General features: G+C 39.7%; 1 pseudogene; it reads right to left on the bottom strand.

The window, feature by feature from the left end:
- Nucleotides 1–2,214: 2,214 nt before the first annotated feature.
- Nucleotides 2,215–19,520, bottom strand: part of LOC105979592 — a 58,349-nt pseudogene continuing 41,043 nt past the window's right edge.

Raw genomic sequence — 19,520 nt, 5'->3', positions numbered from 1 at the left:
TCATGACTCCGTAGTTCACCTTATAGCACTATCTACTAGTGTTTGACTGAATGTAGGCCACGAGGATGGAAGCACTCCCTTTGCAATTGATTGCATTATGGAAGACCATCTAGTGTAGTGTTTAGCTAAGCCATTGGGAATCATAGTCTAGACAAGTTGACAAATAAAATCAACTTTCATCCATATCTACTTTACTTCTTTTTGTAATCATTGAGTTTTAGTTTTGAGAGTTCTTTATATATTCAGGCTACACATTCATATTCAGATATATTATTTATATATATATATATGCTCTCAGTCTGTAGGTTGTCTTAAACATTTCTTATCGCTGAATTTTGAAGATTAAATGCTCTTACATTTAATAAAGCCTAATTTACCCAATTTTTAGTGGATTATTCTTTTGATATTATCTCCAAGAACTCTACCTATTTCCCCCCCTCATTTTTCCTCAAAATTTTAGTTTTAAGTTTAAGTTCATGTTCTAATTTGAGATAATTTTTGTATAAGATACACGGTAGAAAAAAATCAAGATTATTTATATTTGTACATAATATATATTTACATTTTGATTTTCAATGTTCTAAAATTTTCTGAAAATATTAACCTTCTTTAATCCATTGCCTTTGTACCTTAATTGAAACTCAGTTGATAATGCATGTGTAGACTACTTTCCGGATTCTCTACTTCTATGTCTAATTATTCTCAAATACTAAAATTGTTTGATTGCTGTAGCTTTGTAGTACATCTGGAACTGTTGTTAGGGGCCATTGAGTCAGTTTCAATTCATAGAGATCTATGCACAACAGAAAAAACACTGTCCAGTCCTGTGACATCCTCACAATGGTTCCTATACCCCAGCCCATTATTGCAGCAATGGTGTCAATCCATATCTTTGAGGGCCTTCCTCTTTTTTGATGCCCCTCTATTTCATGAAACATGTCCTTCTTCAGGGATTGATCTTTCCTGAAAGCATCTCCAAATATGTAAGAGGAAATTTTCTACTTGTGCCTCCAGAGAGCACTCTGGCCATACTTCTTCCAAGAGAGTTAGATTTGTCCTTTTAGCAGTTCAGGGTACTTTCAATATTCTTCTCGAGCACCACAATTCAAATGCTTTGATTAGTCTTCCATCTTCTTTATTCAATGTCAAACATTCACATGCATAAAAGACAATGGGAAAATACTGTGGCTGGTTCCGTGGCAATTTAGTCCTCAAAGTAACATCCTTGCTTTTCAATACTCTAAAGAGATCTAATGAAGCAGATTTACTGAATGCAACTTGTCTTTTGATCTCTTGATTGCAGCTTCCATGAGAATTGATTGTGGATCCAAGCAAGACAAAATCCTTCATCAGTTCTAGCTTTCTCCATTTATCATCTATTGGTCCAGTTAGGAGGCTTTTGGTCTTCTTAATCTTGAATTAGGTAATACCAAGCCTCTAAATTTTTCTCTTTTCTTTCAAAATTATTATTATTGCCTTCCTTTGTAAATTTTAGAACCAATTTGACAATTTCTTAAAAAAATAAAAAAATACCTACTGGGAACTTGACTGGAATTTCATTGAATCTGCAGGTCAGTGTGTGAAAAATCAGTATCTTATCAATGTTGAGTCAACTCATTGAAGATAATGTATTTGATTTCTTCCATCTATGTTTTGTAGTTTCAACTAAAGATCTTATACATATTTTTAAATATTTATTCCTAAATATGCCATGTTATTTTCTCTTCTGATAAATAAAATTATCAAATGATCAATTTATAATGATTCCTTTTTATATAAGGAAAAATATAATTCATCCTCTTTCATGCAAAATTTGCTTATGCATTCTAGTGGCCTTCTTTTGTAGATTTTTGAAAATTTTCTTTTTAGACAATCATATTGCCTGAAAATTATGACTAATTTATGTTTTTCTTTCTATTCAGTATACCTCTAATTTCTTGTTTTCTTACTTTGTTGCAGTAGTTAGGACTTGTAGTACAATGGTGAGTTAAAGTAGGTAGAACAGATAATCCTGGGTTTGCTACTGGTCTTATAGGGGAAACATGTACTGTTTTATCATACAGACAATGTTAACTCTAGGTTTTATGTGGATGGCCTTTAGGATATTGTGAAAGTTTCCTTTTACACCTAGTTAGTGCTTAAAAATGGATAGTACTTAATTTTTTTTTTAGTATATTGAAAAAGTTTATATTTGGCGTTAGCCAGCTGGGCTGTTTAGATGATTCCGATTGTGTTGGTCACATCCAAAGAATCATAGTCAGGAGCCAGTCAAACATACGCCTTCTTCTCACCATCAGGCCTGATCAATGTGTTGACCTTGGCTGCATCAATGTCATAGAGCTTCTTCACAGCCTGTTTGATCTGGTGCTTGTTGGCTTTGACATCCACAATGAACACAAGTGTGTTGTTATCTTCGATCTTCTTCATGGCAGACTCTGTGGTCAAGGGGAACTTGATGATGGCATAATAGTCCAGCTTATTTCTCCCGGGGACGTTCCTCTGAGGGTATTGTGGCTGCCTTCTTAGTCTCAGGGTCTTGGGCCACCAGAAGGTGGGTAACGTGGGGATCATCTTTTTGTGTGGCTGCGGACGCCTTTCAGCATGACCAGTGGCTTTTAAAGCCTTTGCTTTGGCTTCCGTTTTGGGAGGGGCAGGAGCTTCCTTCTTTGCCTTCGGCGCAATTTTAGTGAAAAGCAGTACTTAATTTTTTAAAATTACAAATTTATGATAAATCTTGTTTTATCTGCATCAATTGAGATGATCACTTGGAATTTTATTTAATTCTGTAGAGAGTTAATTACATCGACTGATGTTTGGATGTTGAATGAGTCTTACATTTCTGGAAACAAATCCCAGTTGGTCATGGTATCTCGTGTTTTCTATATCATTGGAATCTATTTGCTAGTCTTTGCTGAAGGCTTTTTCTTCTATGCTCATGACAGATTTCTGTCAGTAATTTTCTTTCCTTATGTCTTTGGTTGGATATCAAGATAATTCTAGCTTTCATAAATTAGTTGGAAAGTGTTCTCTCCTCATGTATTATGGTAAAATGGTACTATTTCTGGCTTCATAATTATATCTCATGCGTATATAGAGTCATGCAATATAATTATTAAGCAAGAAATAATACCATTCTACATACATTTTTCAAAAATATGTAAGATTTTCTCCAAATTAGTGTTTGTAGAGCTAAATTCATAATGTAGAGCTAACCCATAGCTGTGACTTAGAATCTTACTTTCCAATTGTATGTTTCTTGGAATATTAAGTAGGAACTCCTGCTTCTAGTGGTATGAACACTAGACTTAGACTTGGCATTTGTCCCTGAGAAGGAAAGTGGTACCTGATTTTCCACTTTGTCTAAGCTTTGGATTCTGGCACTCAGCCCAGAAAGGTGGTTGATAAAAACTCTAGATAGATACACAAGGGACAAAGAGATTGTTGGTTGGCTTCCTCAGTTGCACCACTGCTAGATTGTATGTCTCATAGAACATTGTAACTAAAAAAACATTCTTGAACTAAATAGCTGTGGGTTAAGGAAGTTTTTTTTTTTAAATAAATCATTTTATTGGGAACTCTTACAGCTCTTATAACAATCTATGCATCAATTGTATCAAGCACATTTGTACATATGTTGCCATCATCATTTTCAAAATATTTTCTTTCCACTTGAGCCCTTGGTATTAGCTCCTAATTTTTCCCTCCTGCCCCCAAACTTCCATCCTCAGGAACCCCTGATAAATTATTATTGTTTTCATATCTTACACTGTCCACTGTCTCCCTTCACCCATGTTTCTGTTGTTCAGGCTTATGGAATTTTTAAGGAAAATATTATTCTCCAAATGTGACTCTTTTTGACGTTTAAGTAAGAATCATTGCTTCTGTAGAAATAAAAGGAAGAGAGTTTTTTCCACCCACTCTTGAAGAAATTTGATCACAAGGCAGACATGTTCTCTGCCTGGAAGGAGCGTGTGATTGCTTTGTCCAGCTTTGCTTAAGGCACAGTATAAACCCACTGCCATAGAGTTGATCTGACTCAATGACCCCACACAAGCTTTTTGAGGCTTTCAAATATTTACAGGAGCCAATAGCTTGATATTTCATCTGAAGAGTGTCTGGTGGGTTTGAACCATTGGCCGTGGGGTTAGCAATCCAACACTGACCTGATAGTACCACCAGGTCTCCTTATGAATACAGGATGGGTATGTTCAATTCAGAGAAGAGAGCACACAACTTGGCAAGAAAATTCTCCATGTATTAAGCTTAGCATTTTGGTCTTTTCTGACTCCTGAGCAATTTCTTATTTGGGTCAGAACTTGAGAGAAGAGAGGTGTGTTATTTACTAACCCTCCTTCCATACCCCTACACACACATACAAACTCTAGCACATTCATGCATGGGCTGGGAACCTTGAGAAACAGTCTCAAGAGCTGATATTTGGAGGCAGAAATCCAGGAGCACTTGAATCTTCTGTAGTAATTAGATTTAGAGTTATAGGATTGATTACTTCAGTTAGCCAAACTTCCTGGGGTAGTCCATTTAGGTGATTGACAATAACTTATGTTTTGAATTCAGCTGGATTTTGAAAGCTAAAGGAATCTATATCTTACAGTGAACCAAAGCAAGCATAGGTTGTCCTACACAACTGTGCTTCATTATAAGAGTCTTTAAAGTATTAGTGCTTAACAAATGACCCTTTGCACTACGATTGTTTGCCAGGGTTTTAAGTCTGAGCTTTAAAAAAGGTAAAATCAAGTTCCAAAAAGTTATAATGGATGACACATGGTCTCTAAATTATATTGGGTGCAAAGCATTGACATTATATCAGGCCAAATAAATTCCGTGGCTCTTTATTGAGTTTGCAAATGCATTCAGTTCTAGAAATGAGAGAACTGTAGAAGGGTTTGCCTCTATTATTGAGACGTTCTTGAAATTCATCTTCTGGCTCTCATGGACTTGTTTTAATAAACTTGTTTAATTTAACTTCATTAAATTAATTATATAAGAACAATTGATTATCTGTTTCACTGTCTACCCTTGGCCTAGATTTAACAGCTAATATTGAGCTTCTCCACCATCTCTTTCCACTGATGTAGTATATTTTATTTCTGTCTATTCCATATAGTAACCATTTGTGTTGTTGATAAATAGGTATTTGCAATGAACAATTTGTTGGTCTTGTAAAATTCTATCATGTGATGTCCAGCTTCATATCTATCACCAAGACCTTGTTTTCCAATGCTCTTTCTCCCTCTTTGTTTCCAACTTTAGCATTCCAATCACTAATAATTAACAATGGATTTTGATCGAATGTTTGAACAATTTCACATTGAAGACATTGGTAGGATTTTCAGTTTTTTCATCAGTAGTTTTAGTGGTTGGTTCATAAGTTTAAATAATAGTCCTACTGATTGGGTTTCTTTGTATGGGGATAGGCATTATCCTCTCACAGATTGTAAAATAGAGCTTGAAATGTCACCATTAATCCCTGCCATACTGAATCATAGAGTTTTCTGATTCAAAATAGCCATCACCTGTCCATTTCAGCTAGAACATTGACCCTTATATATTACATTTCATTTTTGACAACTTCAAATTTTTCCAGATTCATATATTATACAGTTCAAGTTCCAATTATTAATTGATGTTTTGAGCTGCTTCTTTTCATTCTTAGTTGAAAAAGTTAGACTTGGTTATATCTTCATTTTATTGTTATTTTAGTTTGCCTGTCACTTCAAGATTTTAAACTTTACACAAATCACCCTTTTTCAGCCTTGCTTTGTATAACTAAGGTAAAACATACCACGATTATTCTCTTGGGACTTATGAGGGACTTGGGAGGAAAACAACAAAAGAGGTATAGAGGAAAAGAAGGTAAACATAGATATGGTGATACATTATTGAGTTGTCAAATGTTCATGAAAGCTCAAATTGCTGTACAACCATGGAAGAAAAAAATAATAATAATTTATTTTCAGCTCCTTCCTATCACTTGCCACACAGTAGTCAACTTTCCCATTATAGGGCATTTATTCCCTTGCACTTCCTTCCAAGTTGTATCAACTAGATCCTTTAAAGAAGTAGGCCCTGGGGAAGAGAGACCCATTCCTTACTACATAACAAGACATTGTAGAACAAACCAATACCATTGTGAGTATTTCAGGTCTAGTTCCAGGCCCCATAGTAAATACAAAGGAGACCAGGCTAAGCAGCAGAGGTGTTGAAAATGACTGTGAAATCCAGTTCTCTAAATGAGCAAGTGGTCAAATGTCTAGGAGACAAGTGGGGCCTATTGGATTTGAAAGAGCACACTTTTTGTGTTCAATACAAATTACAGGAAAATATAGTAAGTCAGCAAAAGATGTAATCTAGGCTTTGTGTAAATGTGGACCAATATGTTCTCAATGTTAATATCTGATGCTGTGAAGTGTGAAGAGACAAGATTTGGTTAAAAAGTGCAATTGACAGACTCAGAATTCATGAGTTTAAAACTTTCACTATGGAAGGTTCCTTGTATTAGTAAGTGCAAATAATATTAGCTACTACAGCAAATTAAAATCAGAGCCCAACCTACTCTCATTGAGTCACAGGAACAGAGAGACTGTTTTCTCTCATTGAGAAGCTAGTGGCTTTGAACCACCAACCTTGAGGTAACAGAGCAACGCCTAACCCAGAGCATGCCCAGGGATCTTTACTAAGGCAAACACATCCCCTAAAATCAGTGGCCGCCAGGGGCAATAGTAATAACCATTGTACAAAGAAATAACTGCTCGGAACAAGGTGTGGAGACTGTGGTATTGAATCAAGCACTGCAACAAGTACAAGATCAAAGAGGACCTGTGTAAAACCATTTAATAGGTTTAATAACAGGTTTAATTAAAAAGGCCAAAGTGAAAATAACTAAAGAGGGGCTGAGATCACTGCAAATTTGTAACCTTTGCATAAAGTTAAGAAAGTCTGTTGCTGAAATTGAAATTATGAGCAAGTGAATTCTCCCCACTGCAATTATGGAAATATGCTTGCCTTAATAAGTCTGATTCTCATCTGTTTAAGTTGCAAGTTGTAGTTTCTGAGCAAAGAGACTGACACACCAACAAGACCAGATGTGGACATTCTCTTTTTTTCCTTAGGTACCTCAGATTTGTTTGGGTCTGGCTGACACTTATCTATGTCTGTTTGTTTTAGAGTTTGAGTTCTCTAGGATAGCTACTCAAGGGGCTGGGATCTGTTTGGATTTCTACATTTTTGAGAGTATAAAACAAGCATGTGAAATACAGCCTTTTATCTTAAGCCGGGATTGTCTAGAGAAGCAAAACCAGGGACACTCATCTATCTACATGAAAGTATTTTATATCCAGGAGCAACTTCACATCAAAAAAACTATCCGAGCCTAGTCCAGCTCATCCCAAATCCATAAGTCTGATGTTAGGCAGGAGCCTCTTCAGACTCCCGTAGTTGCAGGCTGATGACATTGAAAGGTGAAGCAGGAAGAAGGGAGATAATAGGCCGGTGGGTGCAGGTGTCCTGGATCCAAGGTTAGAGGAAGCATGTCAGTATGTCAGCAGCTCTCAGGGTGGAGAGACCCTGGTTGGGCTACCCCTGGAAGCAGACACAGGATCCTTGCAAGCAGGAAGGCAAAGGGGGCAAAGAGAGAGAGAGAGAGGAGAATTTCCTAGTTTCTCCTTTATAAAAATGCTACATCAAAAAGGAGGCATAATCAGGCTGCGGTTGATTGACAGGTTGGACTCTACTTCTACACTTCCATACAAATTCACCTTGACATAAACTGTAACTACTACACCTTTGCATTTGTGAACTCTGATTTCTTTAACTTGTTGGATCCCAAAGAGGCTTGATTTGATGAATTCCATTTGGAAGGTATTTAGAAGCCCTGGTGGAACAGAGGTTATGCATTGGGCTGCTACCTGCAAGGTAGGCAGTTTGAAAGCCACTCTGAGGGAGATGAGGCTTTCCACTCCTATAAAGAGTCATGGTCTCACAAATCGACTGGGGCAGTTCTAGTCTGTCCTAAAAGGTTGACATGAGTGAGAATGGACTGACTCAATGGCAGTGTGTTTTTTGTTTTGTTTTGTTTTTAAAGTTAAGAAGTAACTTCCATTCCAATGTGAAGTGCTTAGTTGGGGTGATAGAGGAATCCAGGATTGTCCCAACTTTCTAAGTGAAAACCTCGCCTTTGGTTGAGATGAAAGATGAAATGACACATCATTCCTTTTTGAGAAGCTTTTAATTTTGAGTTAGGTGAAAGTTTACAGAGCATACCATCAGTTTTACATTCACCAATTTGTACACCTTTTGTCGCATCGCCTTCATTGCAACTCCTTCCCTGTACCGTCACAATCCCGCCTCCACTCTGAGCTTCGTTTCCATTCAGCCTTCTTTTCTAACCTTCTGAACTGTGTCCTTTGGTAAATGTTGCCCTTCGATCACAAATTTGACTGTTCTAAGTTGTGTGTACCTCACTAGTGTTATCATTCCCCTTGTAGGCTTGTCTATTGTTTGAAACTTGAGCCATGGAAGCAAATTTGTTTCCAGACTTGCTGACTATAGGCCATAGTCTCAGTGGTTCCACCAGTCTCTGATGAGTAAGCCTATTTTTTTTTTAATATTGAATTTTGTTCCACATTTTTTATCAGGAAACTTCTAATATAATTGGTTTCAGAGCAAATGGTAGTAGTAGTCAGACACCATTTAGTTTTTCTGATGACAAATAACTTCTTCTGGGAAAGGAAGGTAATCTTTGGATTTTAGTTCTTCCCTGAGAATTTGATAATGGGATGAAGATCCTATTATTCAAATATGTAACATTCATAATGCTGCAACTTAAAAGTATCTTTGCTCTGATATTTGGACTAATTGTCTCGTGTATTAGGTGATGTGAATTGACACACTTTAAGATGGGGATTAGAATACTGAGTGATATTTTGTCTAGAGCATAGTGAAAATTACTCTAAATTGAGTTTCTTTTAACTAAATTGAGTTTCTTTTACTTAAAATGGAGTTTCTTAGAGGCAAAAGCTTAAGTGTTCATTTTAGAACCAGGAAGATACTCTAAGGATCCGATTGCATGGTGTTGAGAGAACCGTCTCAGAATGGTGGGAAGTGCTTGGTCTCCTCCTTCAAGAGCACTCAGCTGGACTCTAAGTGGCATAATAATAGAGTTCACATCGTATTTAGAAAGCTGCCCTATATTGCACGTGTAAAAATGAACAATATACAATTTTAGCATCATACAATTTTGAAGTGTTACCAGGATTGTGGATGTTTTCCTCAAATTTCAAAAAAGAAAAAAAGACACTGAGAGTAATTACTTGTCCAAAGTCATTCACCTACTTGCTCTGCGAATTACTGACCTTAGATGTTTCTAGCAAAAATGTGAAATGGGAGATGGAACTGACACAGGGAATTTTATACAGGATTAGACAACATGGACACATAGGGCACCTCCCAAAGATGTAAAATGAAATTGTATGTAAAATTATGCTGCATGTCAAATTTATTTCAACATACATTATAAGCTGCCAGCTGTCAAATACATATTCTGGAGTCACGCTATCCACGTGGAGGGAATGGAACAGTGAGGAATACACAGAAACAAAGGGAAGTCTTTGTCTGCAAGAGTTCACCATCCCGATGGTGTCATAAGAGGAAGACACAATTACGGCACAAAACCATCTGTGTTAAGAACTGCAAGAAAGGTGCAAAGCCTTACGGATGTCCTAACTATAGTGTGAGCACTCTGAAATTGGGGTGACCAAAATAAGTGGTTGAAAAAAGTATTCACATTGGCTTTAACGGATACATTCATCCTGGTGAAGCTTTCCTATTACTTTCTGCATGGTTTTCTTTACCTGTGGTCACCAATTGTCGATACAGTTGGCTTCTTTTCAATCAATCCAAGATTCCTTTAGCTGCTACAAGCCCTGGTGACATAGTGGCTTATCATTTGGGCTGCTAACCACAAGGTTAGCCGTTCAAAACCACCAGCCACTCCTCAGAGCAAAATGAGGCTCTCTACACCCCTCAAAAATTAGAGTCTTGGAAACCTACAAGAGAAGTGCTATTCTGCTCTAGAAGGTAGCTATGAATCAGAATGAACTCCATACAAGTGAAATTGAGTTTGAGAATCCTTTATCCATTCATTCAACAAATATGGTTTTCAGATGGTTTAGGAAAGGAGGATACAACCACCACCATAGCAAAAGCTCAATCTTTGTATAAACGAGGTAGTTAGTTTATTGTGCTAACCTGGCCCATAAACACATGTGGGGTTAATTGAAGGGTGGAGGGATAAATGGCTCAGTGAGCCTTGCCTTTTGAGTTCTCGAGTCTCTAGCATTCTGATGATCAGACCAGGGTGCAGCTGCCTTAGCCAGTTCCCTGCTTCAGCGGGCCAGGTTCCCTTCCTGAAAAACATCGCTGAGGAGAAGCCACATGGACCTACCCCGATGCAACCCTGGGTGCTGGAGCACCCGTGTGGAGACCCCTGCTGGCGCTGAGATGTTTACACATTCACTGGCTCAGCTTTCTTCCTGCAGTCTGCATCATTGTGTCTGTTTGGTGAGATGGAGGAGGACTTTGGGGATTGGTGGCAGACATATGGGTTAGTGGGTTCATTTTGAACTTGTGGGCTTGGGCAGCACTGGGTTTGGATGTTTTCTTGATGTGCACTTACCCTTTATATAAAACTCTCTCTTATACATGAGTTTCTGTGGATTTGTTTCTCTAAAGTACCCAGAATAACACAATCAAGACGTTTATAGTTCATCAAGAAAGACCGACTAAAAGTATTCTGTGCTTATAACAGAAAGTACTACATACTAGGAGAAGACCAGCCATAGGGATTTAAATTCATATTAAATTGTTACTAATTCAGGAGGCCAGGTCAGGCTTCCAGGGAAAATTGTTTCTTAAATTGAGACCTGGAAGGTGAATGAAAGCGCTAGCTCAATGTTGTTGGCTGAGGAGGCCAGGGTATTAGGAGGAATGATGAAAGGGTTTCTCATTTATAGCTGAAAGGAGTCCCTCAGTGGCACAAATGATGCATCACTTGAGTACTACCTGAAAGGGGAGTAGCCTGAATCCATAAAATGTCCCTTGGAAGACAGATCAGGTAATCCTCCTCTTGAACTTCACAACCTTGTAAACCCCACGGAGCAGTTCTCCCGCACACACACAGAGTTGCTGTCGGAGTCACAAACTACCCGAGAGCCGCAGTGACAACAATCCTAGCTGACAGGTAAATGGAATCAACCTCGCAGAATCACGTGATTTGCAATGTATTCTAAAAATCCCCCAGTCCTCAAATACTCCTCTACCTGAGCCCAGGCTTCATTGGGTTTTTTTTTGCAGCTTCAAGGGAATGTCCGGAAGGATGGGAAACTGGTGAAGGAAAGCATTTTATTCCGTTTTGGGGGAAAAGGACACTTATGTGAGTGAGAAAGGTAAATGATAAGCTTTCACTGTACTGTACTGAACAAAAGTCTTTTCCCCGTATGCAGAAGGTGAACAGAATGGCATATATTTATAAACTTTCTTTTTCTTAGGGGATGAAACTAAAATAATTGTAGAAAGACTTTAATTATGAATGGATTTTTGTTGATTAGTTGTATAGCTCTGAAAGTGTGTAGATCTTAATGTCTGAAAAATCTTTATAAATTCGAGGCGCACTCCCATCCCTCCTTCCCCCACAGCTCCCTGGGAGACCTGCTGATCCTGTTCTGTGAAGATTTCAGCATGGACAGATTGATGGGGCAGTTCTACTCTGTTATATGGGGACACTAAAGTTGGAATTGACTTGATGGCATCCCAAACAACAATACTTTGGCATCATTCCTTGTGGCAGGAAAAAAAATGCTTTGTGTACATCACACTACTTCCTCTTCCTGGCACGCTTAGAGTCGACCTTTCTTCTCCTGCCTCCAACTTAGGTTCTGATCATGTGAGCAGAAGAGATGTAAAACGCTTATAAGTGCAGCCTTTATAAACATCTCACCTATTCTGTTTCCTTTTCCTCTCTCTGTCTATGATGATTTTGGAACCCAAAGAAAGTTCGTTTTATAAGTAAAAAGTAGAAACAGCATGAATGATTGAATCAAGGCTTACCCCAGCCACTAAATAGAGTTGCTCAACTTATATCACGTTGTACCATGACAAAGAAGTAACATTCGCTGTGGTCAAACACCAATGTTTCAAGTGTGCGTCCACGGAGGCCTAGCCTGATTGATCCTGGTGGATGCACTCCTCCTAAGTCGTGCCCAGCTCTTCTTTTGGTTTGAAAGGAGCCTCGTGACCACATGGCGATCCAAGGTTACAACGGCATAATGATTGCACTCGGCGTGCTCCTGTAAAGACTACAGCCTCGGATACTGTGTGGGACAGTTTTGCTCTGTCCTACAGTGCTGCTGTCCGTTGGAATGGACTCAAAGCCATACACCAAAGCCATACGCCAATCACATTCATGCCAATAAGTCCCCTGTGTAAAAACAACATTTGTGATCAGCCGCTCATTGAAAGGCTGGCAGGTTTAATCCACTCAGGCGATCCATCGGAAAAGTCTGGCAATCACTGAAAACCTCACAGACAAGAGAACCCCATGGGGAAGAATGCATCTGGGAAGAAAACATTCTGAAATTGATTGTGGTGATGATTGCACAAATCTTCTCAATGGTTGAATGATTACATGGGATGACATGTGAAGTATATGCCAATAACACTATTAAAAAAAAGAAAAGAAAACTCCATGGAGCAGTTAGTTCTATTTCGTAACCCATGGGGTGGCCACGCATCAGGGATCTACTTAACAGCTGCCAACAACAATATTTGTGATGAAGGGGCTAGACAACTCAGTGGAGATGTCAGAAGGAAAAATCAAGTTTTTGCATTTTTTTCTCTTTATGTAAATAAACCTGTGTATTAGGATGGGTTATTGTTCAAATAGATTAAATAGGTTGGGTTAAACTTAAAAGCTGAGATTGAATTTGAAGAGTATTGGCCTTCTATCATGGATGATTGTGTACAGATCTTTGAAGGCAAGTATTGTCAAGTATTTTTTAATGATCGGGGCATCTGTGACATTTATGTTGCCTGACTGGTTCCTTTACCGGGCCAGCTGAAGTCTGGGGGCATTTTCTGATTCTAGTCAATACATTTTTGTGTATTTCTTTCTTTTCTTGTTTGTTCCTGGCATTGCTTTGCGATGTCTATGCACGCTTATGAAGCAGCTTGTTTAAATCACAACTGCCTATTTTGTAGCTTCCTTTCATGGCTTCCCCCTCTAACCTCCACCTTTTCCTGAATATTTTTGCGAAGCATACTCTCATTCTTTTTTTAAATGATATTTCTCATTAGGTAGATTGTCAAAGCCAGCACTCAATGTCAGATCCAAGTTTGTTACACAAGCAGCTTGGAAGGTCAGCATGATCTCCACAAGAGGCAGACCAGCGGCTAACTCAATTTTTCATTTTCCCAAATGACTTTTCTTAGGAAATCTGGTTTCTACATCTTCGCATGCTTTTCCCTAATGGCTTGTTTTTATATTTCAAAAAATAAGCAGGAAAAATATTTTATAGATGTTGCTGATTTTTCTTTGAATTATTTCACTTGGATTATGTTTTGGTGTTTCTTCCTTCCTAGAAGAATATTTTACACAGAAAACCCAAACCTACTGCTCTCAAGTCCCATCCCAACTCACAGTAGCCCTAAAGCCCAGAGTAGAACGGCCCTGTGGGGTTTCCTGGGTCACATTTGCTGTGGAAGCAGGCAGTCACATCTCTCTCCTGCAGAGTGGTTGGTGATTTGAACCACTAACCTTTTGGTTCACAGCAGACCACTGTGCCACCAGGACTCTTTATTTGGCATTGAGTCGGTGTTAAGTGCGTATTTGTTGAGAGGTTTATGATCTTTGTAAATTTGAATTTCTCACTTTAGGGACCTTAGGGATTATCTAGTCTAACCTGGTATTTTTATAGCTAAGGGAATGAAAGCCCAGAGAATTGAAATATTTTGGTCCAGGTCACACACTGGTTAGGCCAGATCTACTACGAGTGGTAAAAATACTAGTTGTGGTTTGGGCGGAAGTGTTTCCTCTGTCAAAGACTTTCTATTGTGAGCCCCTTCAGAAATGGTCAGCCGTGGTAGCTGGGCACCATCTAATTCTTCTGCCCTCAGGGTCTCAGAGACTGGGGTTGGCCTCGTCTATTAGTCCTGTGTACTAATTGTTTCCATCTGTCTCCGGTTTATTTCACTCTTCTTTGCTGCAGACTGTAGAGGGACAAGTGGAGGTGGGAGGGCAACAGGCATCCTGCAGAGGGCTGCTCACAAGATTTTAAGACAGCAGTTGCTCCTTTCAAAAGTACAACATAGACTATGGTCTTTGTGGGTTGTGTTATGTCGATCGATCCTTTCAGGCTTTTAACAAACGAATTCATTGAGCCACCCACCCCCACCCCAAACAAGTCAAATCACCAACTTTCCTCGTTCCTTTAGCTCACACACATTGATGGAGCCCCTATAATGTGCAAGATATGGTTCTCATTCTGCTCTCACTCCAACAAAGCAGACAAAGACTCTGCTCTCCTTTCATCATGGAGAAAGAGAGAAAACTCTATACCAAAGAATAACTGAACTGAGCAAGCTAGGGTTTCTGGCTGGGTCCATTTTTATGGACTCTGATTGACACATTGGTCCTAACGAGTGGCCGGTGACTAGTGGCTGCATCACCTGATCCTTCAGTTAATACCCAGCACTTACTCGGTGCACTGCCAGGGCTCCTCCCATCCTTGCTAAGTAATGGAGACAAATGGCATTTCTGATGGAATGATTGATCTTTTGCTGCTAAAGAGAAATAGCATCTTTAAATCATTCATTCTGTAAAGAATGCAAAGCCGCTTAGATACAAAAGAAACAAGAGGGCTTCGGAGAGTTATATAATTTTATGTGCTCAAGCCAGTATGGGGAAACATCGGTACATGTCTCCTTGCTCTCCAGCTGTGAGATTTATGATTGGCCTGTTACAATCATAATAATAACTGAATATTGGCACAAAAATATATTTGATGCAGCCTTAACATTTGACAGCCTGAACTTGTGAAATGTAGAAAAGCTCGTGCAGGAAGCTCCAGCAGAACATGTCGTAACCAAGAAGGTATTCAGGGAGCAGAGACAAAATCAAAGGAACCTGCTCCCCAATCTGTTTCATTAAATATGAAAATTAAAATGCCTTCGCAAAATGCTTTCTCTTCTTCTCTCCTCCCAAACAAACAAAAGCCTTGGTAGGCAGCCTGAAATTGCTCATCAAGGAAAAGACCAGACTCAGATTTTAAATGGCTTCTTCTGAATGAAGCAATTAATGCTAAAGGGAACATGTTGTCTTCTCAGCGCTTAGAAGGTAAAACATTCATTGTGCTTCCTGGCACTCTATCAAGCCTCTCCTGGACTAAGCGAGTAGAGAAATGGTTTTCTGTGTGTGCTCTTGACCTCTCCTAATCAGAAGCGTTTGGCTGATTAATTTGACAGGAGCGCTTCTTTGCACCGGGACCGTGTCTGGGACGTATACTGCCCTGTCCTTCAGACTCAGATCCTTAATTGCTGTTTTTAGCAAGCCCAGGAAGGCTGGCACTGCCTCCATTTACAAAATAGGGATATTCTTCTAGGGTTGTTTAGGTTTTTATATGCATTAGAGTAGTGAATGCATCAGAGTACTAGCTTTACATCAGTGCCTTTATTCGGATTATACAGGGTTTGCAAGAGCCCTTTTAGAGATCCTGACTGTTAACTTAGGTCCCTGGGTGGGGCAAATGCCTCATGCTGAAATGACTACTAACTGACATGGTGGTTCAGACCCACTCAGCAAAATGTCAGAAGCCGATCTGTCGCCTTAAGGATCACAGTCAAGGAAACCCAATGGCACTTGGTTCTACTCTGTACCACGTGGGGTCGCTGTGAGTCAGAATGGACCCCATGACGATGTTTCTTTACCACATATGCATTGACTAACACACACATTTATCCCGTGTGCATGAATGCATGAGATCCAGTGTGTCAGAAACAGTATTGAGAAGGCTCCAACAGGGTTCCTGCCTTCCGAGGGTGCTCAGTCTAGTACAGGGATGGTGGTGCGCGCAGTGGATGCTCAGAAAGAACACACATACTTGCGCCTGTGCAGGTTACCACCGAGGCTTCCAAGCACAGCCTGACCAGCCCTTGGGGGTGAGGAAGGTGGGAGACATGGGTGAACAGAAGAAGTTGGAATTATTCTCAGCTGGCAGCTTCCCTAGGAGCCCTGGTGACACTGTGGTTGAGTTGGGTTGCGATCCTAAAGGTCGGCAGTTTGAAACCACCCACCTCTGCAGTAGAAAGTAGTAGAAATATCTTCTACTCCTTGAACAGTTACAGTTCTCGGAAACTCACAGGGAAAATGCCACCCTTCCCTAGAAGGTCGCCACGAGTCCAGTATTGATGCAATGACAGGAACTTTGGCTTTGGTAGCCCGTCTTTTTTTCATATATATTTATTATTTATAGACTTTTTTTAAAGAATAGAGGGTTTTATAGAAAAAATGCTGACCGAGCATACATGTACATTATCTTTATTAACTCATTTAATGTGCAAATAATTCTAGCAGAGGGAAGTAAGTGTTTTTGTCCTAATTTTATAGATGGACAGAATATATTTCCCAGCTGCCCTCCCCTCGGGCTTCTGAGGATCCAAAGAAATGATCTAGTTTAAAGTGCGCTGTGAACTATAAAGCAAACGTGCTTATTATTCACCGAGCCTTGCTTTTCCAACCATCTGATCTTCAGGGAAGTTTGTTTATAGGCGAGGGACCATCCTGCCTCTCTTTCCCCTCTCCTTTAAATACCACCACCCTTATTTTTGAGGTCAGCAGAGGCGGGGGTTTGGCCAGAAACACAAAGCTACAGCGTTGTGTGAACAGCTCCTTCTCCACACTCTCCCCTTTTGTTTTCTCGATTCCTGTATTTTCTTCATACCAAGGCAGAGATAAGGCAGCACCTTCCAGACCCATTTTTGGATTCTTGCAGCTCCAAGGTTTTGGATCTCAACAAAGACCACCCTCCTCCTTGCAGATTTTTTGTGTAAGACTTATTTTTTTTTTCTCCTTGTGAGAGATTCCATTGCCTGCGCAGAAAGTGGAGGTTTCTTCTTTGGAGTCTAGCATGTCTTATTTTCAAAATGCCTCTCATGATCAGAAAAGTGCTTCTGCAAGAACATCGCCCAATGGCTTTCTATCTTTATTGTCTTTTATCAGATTAATATTCCGGACAAAGTGCAAGGTAGATTTCTGCCTGCAGCGTCATAAACACCGCTGATGCCTGGAATGGAGCTGGGCTTCTTCCCTTAGTTCACAGCATCATTATAGATACTGAAAATTCTGAAAGTGGGCTTTGCTGGCAACTTTGGTTTGGGGATGATGCATGAGATAAAGAAAAGTCCATCTGGGGGCTATAAGGTGCTGACACCGGAAAACTCCTTTTTCCAGACAAAATAAGCCAATTGGACTCAGAAGACCAGGAGAATAGAGTAAGACTATCTTGCAAGGTGGCATGACCTTCTTCTAGTACCGATTTGACTTGCGTTTAGACAGACATGAAGGTTATGTCACTGACCTCAGTGAGGGAATTCTGGTCATTGAAGCTGACATCCAGACTTCATTCCTAGTGTTGTTACTAACTAGGAGGTTGGCATTAGGAGTAATCTATGGATATTTCTTTAAAATTAAAAAAAACTGTGTGGATATTTCTAAAGTGGGGATAAAAATACCTGCTTTGTTGCCTGCTGGTCTGTGTGAGGATTAAGAGGGAATTCCTTCATGTGCATGGGACTTTCTGAGATTAAAGCATTTTAATCCTGAGACTCCAGGGTCATGTGGTCAACAGCATGGGCTTTGGGGGCAGCAATGTGTGTGTGCGTGTATGAATCATATTTCCATCCTTCTGGACCCCATGGCCTTGCACGCTTTACTTAAACTTGCTGAGCTTAGATTTTTCTCATTTTTAAAAGGGCAATCCTAACACCAAAGTTAGAGGACTATTAAAGAGAAGAAATGATTCCTGTAAAGCGCTTACCTTGGGAGCTGACATGTGTTATGCACTCTACAAAGGGAGCCTTGATGGTGTAAATAAGAGCCACAGTGATAGAGTGATTGGGCTGCTAACTCCAGGTCAGCAGATCAAACCCACCAGTCCCTCTGATGGAGAAAGATGAAGCTTTCTGATCCCATAAGAATTTGTAACCTCAGAAACCCACTGGACCAGTTCTATTCTGTCCTATAGGGTCCCTGTGAGTCAGGGTAGACTTGCTGGCAGTGAATGTGGTTTGGTTTGGTGTGATAGTTCAGTGCTCAGTTATTCTAGGAAATGTTGGTGACGCACGCCTCCCAGAAACTCCAGAGAAGAAAGACCTGGCAAGTGCTTCTGTGAAGATTCCAGATGGGAAAACCCGATGGGGCAGTTCTGCTTGGCCACAGAGCACCACAATGAGTGAACAGAAACGTGACCACCTCTAATTGAAGTTTCTCTTAGGGAGTCCCTGGGTTAAGTGCTCAGTTACTAACCAAAAGGATGGTGGCTGGAGTTGACCAAAGTTGTCTCAAAAGAAAACTCTGGCAGGTGATCGACTTACAAAGATCACAGCCATTGAAAATGCAAGGACAGCACTGGAGACACAGCGCAGGAATTGTGCCCGGTCTGACCCCCACTCACCGGGTGAAACAGCAGGTTAGTCCAACAGAGTAGTATCAGGGGCAAAGCAACAAAGTCCCTAAGGAATCCTGAAAATAGACTTTAGACCAGTGGTTCTCAACCTATGATTCGTGACCCCTTTGGGGGGTCAAACCACCCTTTCGCAGGGGTAGCCCAATTCATAACAGTAGCAAAACTACAGTAATGAAGTAGCAACAAAAATAATGTTATAGTTGGGGGGTCGCCACACATGAGGAACTGTATGAAAGGGTCGCGGCATGAGGAAGGTTGAGAACCACTGCTTTAGACTCAGAGGGCAGGGCTTAGCAGCTCATCAGACTCAACAGGAAAACATACTTAACAGTCAGCAGTCAGACCTGGAACTATTTATAGGCTCCCCCCTTTTTTCTTCTTCATTTTTTTCGTGTCTCTATATATAAAATATGCAAAGGAACAACCAGGGATCTAAATTCGATGGTGCTGAGGGTTGTAGAATGCCTGTTGGGGTTTGAGCAAGTGCAATGTAGCCAAGAGGAATTACTGAGAGCCAAATGAAGGTCCAATGGGAGAGTGGAACAAGAGAAGAGTAAAAGAAACTAGAGGAAAGAATTTGGAGGCAAAGGGCATTTATAGAGGTATAAATATAGACATGTATATATGTAATTATATTAATATATAATGATCCATATAATATATATTATTATATACAAAATATAATGTTATATATTATATTTATATATAAATATAATTGATATATTTTATATATTTAAATATTATATATAAAATTATAATTATTTTACA

Source organism: Echinops telfairi, unplaced genomic scaffold (assembly GCF_000313985.2).
Source record: "Echinops telfairi isolate 266 unplaced genomic scaffold, ASM31398v2 ScPeMD7_7407;HRSCAF=8445, whole genome shotgun sequence".
Taxonomy (NCBI): domain Eukaryota; kingdom Metazoa; phylum Chordata; class Mammalia; order Afrosoricida; family Tenrecidae; genus Echinops; species Echinops telfairi.
The sequence above is the reverse complement of the archived record's forward strand: the minus strand, read 5'-3'. Positions and strand labels throughout refer to the sequence as shown.